The sequence below is a fragment of the Saccopteryx leptura genome, chromosome 1, assembly GCF_036850995.1.
Source record: "Saccopteryx leptura isolate mSacLep1 chromosome 1, mSacLep1_pri_phased_curated, whole genome shotgun sequence".
Taxonomy (NCBI): domain Eukaryota; kingdom Metazoa; phylum Chordata; class Mammalia; order Chiroptera; family Emballonuridae; genus Saccopteryx; species Saccopteryx leptura.
This window is the reverse complement of record NC_089503.1, coordinates 103,709,966-103,713,567: the sequence shown is the minus strand read 5'-3', so window position 1 is coordinate 103,713,567 and position 3,602 is coordinate 103,709,966. Positions and strand designations below refer to the sequence as shown.

The 3,602-nt window shown below is 47.7% G+C and overlaps 1 non-coding gene across 1 annotated transcript; it reads left to right on the top strand.

Annotated features, from left to right (window-relative positions):
• Window positions 1-724: 724 nt before the first annotated feature.
• Window positions 725-800, top strand: TRNAY-GUA (transfer RNA tyrosine (anticodon GUA)). Its single transcript has one exon. It is a non-coding gene; the product is annotated as a tRNA-Tyr (tRNA).
• The last annotated feature ends 2,802 nt before the right edge of the window (window positions 801-3,602 follow it).

Sequence of the window (3,602 nt, the reverse complement as noted above, 5' to 3'; positions counted from 1 at the left end):
CTGCTAAAAATCTTTTGTTTTAGAGAAAGTAAGTTTTGCCAAAAATTATTCATGTTAAGAGCCTTTCTTTTCCACACTTCAGTTTCTAAATGACATCTCAAGCTCAGAGATAAAATATGAAGTTTATAATTTTCACACTATAAAAAAATATGCAAAAGTGACCCCCCTCAAACTATTTGTTTTGTTAAACAACCACCTTTTTTTTTTTTTACTTTGTTTAAAAGCCATTTATTTTGGGAACCATTCAAATTTATAAATAAAAGACTTAAACTTACACTCAGCCAAATACGGACCATGAGAAGAATTCCTCACATGGCGAGTCAGTGGTGTCACCATTACACACGAAGGGCATTTTCATCTATTTTAATTACAATGCAAAGTCAAAAAAAAATCTATCACTCATGCGGTTGATGAAAAATAACTTCCTAAACATCTGCTGTAGGTCAGCAAGAGCTGTCTAACACTTTAAATGAATGTTTAACCACAGATAGGACCGCAGAACCTTTGTGAATCAGACAAACCAAGCCACTGTCTCTATGTGCAACCTTCTTTGATACCCACTTTGTCACCCACGGGTCTTGTCTCTTCTTCAGGACTGGTTTCCATCAATCATCCAAGCCCATTAACGCCTAATGGCACTCAGTGCCAGGCAGGGCACCACACAAATCTCTATGCTCTCTTGGGACTCACGGTCTGACTCTGACACACACTTGTAGAACGTGAGGCCCTGACCGGTTGGCTCAGTGGTAGAGCGCCGGCTTGTAGTGCAGGAGTCCTGGGTTCGATTCCCGGCCAGGGCACACAGGAGAAGCGCCCATCTGCTTCTCCACCCCTCCCCCTCTCCTTCCTCTCTGTCTCTCTCTTCCCCTCCTGCAGCCAAGGCTCCATTGGAGCAAAGTTGGCCCGGGCGCTGAGGATGGCTCCATGGCCTCTGCCTCAGGCCCTAGAATGGCCCTGGTTGCAACAGAGCAATGCCCCAGATGGGCAGAGCATCGCCCCCTGGTGGGCATGCCGGGTCGATCCCGGTCGGGTGCATGCAGGAGTCTGTCTGACTGCCTCCCGTTTCCAACTTCAGGAAAACACAAAAAACAAAAACAAACAAACAAAAGAATGCGGACAGGAAAATGGCCCCAGGCATGTCCTACAGTGAACACGCAACAGCTTCTGTGGAGGCAGCTCCTTCACAGACTTTTCTGTCTTCACAGCCATCCTGGGAAGCAAGGCAGGGATGTTTGTATCCATTGAGCCAGTGACCACACAGAGGTCTGACGGGATAAACGGTTTGTCTAAATTCATGCTGCTGAGCCAGTGACCGGGTGCGGGAGACTGCAAGCTGGCAAAGCCCTTGCAGTTTAAGGCTTAGCCAAAGGTTATGCTCCTTCCCCACACCTCCATACTGGCTGTGAAGCTGAGTGTTTGTACTCGCCCCATTCCCCCACCTCACTTGTTTGATTAAGTTGCTAGAGGCAATTTACATGCCCTTTCTTTCATCCTTTGTTTGTTCTGATGTTGGTTGATTTCAGTTATGCAGGGTGGAGAGTTTACTGCACTTGGGAGAATTCTTGGGTTGCCTTGAAAATGTGACTTTGTATCAGAGATCTCTTTGATTTGCTAATGACTTTACCCTATAAATAAAGCGGTTTGGGGCGGAGACTTGCTCTTGCAAGCTATCTTGGTGTTGCAAAGAGAACTCCCGATCCCATCCTTTTTCTCTTTGAGTTTATTTCTTTATTCCGGACCATTCTCACTCAGGACCTGGACAATTACTAGCCGCACTGGTCTGCGGCAACAAGGGCAGGAAGAAAAGCCAGGTTTTCTGACTTTAGATCCGGAGATCTCACCCTCCCCCTCCCAGCAGGGCTGCCTCACACACATCAACGAGAGGCTTCTAAGGGCATGCCCCTTGGAGTGAGAGGCAGGTGTAGGCCCGGAGTTTAATTGTGGGGGAGAGAGAGAGACTTGAGCAACCCGCCTCCTCAGATGGGCAAGTGGAAGCAGGCCATGAAGGTGGCAGTGACAGAGATCTTCAAGAGGAGAGACTGACTTAACAGGTGGCAGGAGGAGGAACAAGGGGGGGGGGAAGCTGCAGGACCTTGACTTTTATTCTGGTTCCCGTTTAACTGTAAACGACACATCGGGGTAGAAAACTCCAAATGCCACACCTTCAGCTTCCCTTCCAGAGCGGAAGCCACGTCCCCAGCCTGAGCTCCATCAGGGATGTCCAGGGTCAGCATTGGCTCTGCTATATCTCCTCTGCTCTGCCGGTCCGTGCACCAGGATGACACAGCAGCTGTCGCAGTAATGTGGCTAATTAAATTAGAGCCTGCTGAGTGCTCAGTGACCTGAAGCTCATTGCAGTGAGCAGGCCCCCTTGGAAGGTGACTGTGTTCATAACTGTTAGTTAATAGATTAAATAAAATGGACAAAAACAGTCAGGGACAATAGGAAAAGTGCTGTCACTGTAAACTCAATGTTAAAACACAGCTGTAAGTGTGTGACCCAGAGATTTATCTGATACTATAGGTTGAATTGTGCCCCTCCCCTCCCCCGGCCACCACCAAATGTACATGTTGAAGTCCTAATCCAGTACCTCAGAATGTGACCTGATTTGGAGACAGGGTCATTTACAGAAGTTATCGAATTAAAAGAAGCTCATTAGATGGGCCCTAATTCAAGATGACTGGCATCCCTTAAAAAGGGGGGTGCTTGGACAAAGAGACACACAGAGGGAAGATGACATTTGAGGCAGAGAAGAATGCCCGACTGACTGGCTGTGAGCCAGGACAGAACTCTCCTCCAAAGGTACCAAGCTGCCCACACCTTGGTTTTGGCTTTGGGCCTCCAGACTCAACTGATGCATCTCATCTGTTTCTAAGCCACCCAGTTCCTGGTGCTTTCATACAGCAGCCCAGCAACCAACACAACACACCTGGAGATGTAGGAGAGGCAGTAGGGCCTCTGGGATCAATCAAAACTGGGCTGCAGCCGAACTGTGTCCTTGGGCAAGACACTTACTCTCTCTGTGTCTCAATCCCTTGTCTGAAAATAGGTACAATAACGTCCTCCTCGAAAGAGGATTCTTAGGATTAAACGTGAAGACACAAAGCTTTGGTTTACTCAGATGCAGATTGCACATTGCCCATCGGCAACCAGGTACTTTCACCAGAGTAAATGCCGGCTACCCACCAAACACTGAGGAGAATGGGTCACTTTGTGAAAATAACTACAGAGAGTGTGTTGGCCCAGTATCTCCGCACCCTACAGGGTCCTGAGAACATTAGGATGATGCTTCCCTTCTTAATTCTTTCCCCACACTGGCCTGTTCCCTGTCTCTTTAACTAAAGACTTCAGCTTTATGCTCAAAGTCCCTCTCCCTGTTTCTCCTGCCAGACTTCAGCCAGAAGGGGACAGTCCACTCAGCAAGCCCTGGTTGCCTCTGACTACTCACACTTGTGCTCATTCCAGAGACAGCCATAGGGACTCTGAGAAAAGATGCACCTTGGTTTGTTTTTAGGTGCCTGGTTTAAAAAAAAAAAATTACTTGTTACTGAAACCCTCCCGCCTCTGCCCTAAAATAATCCTCATCCCAATAAAATCAAATG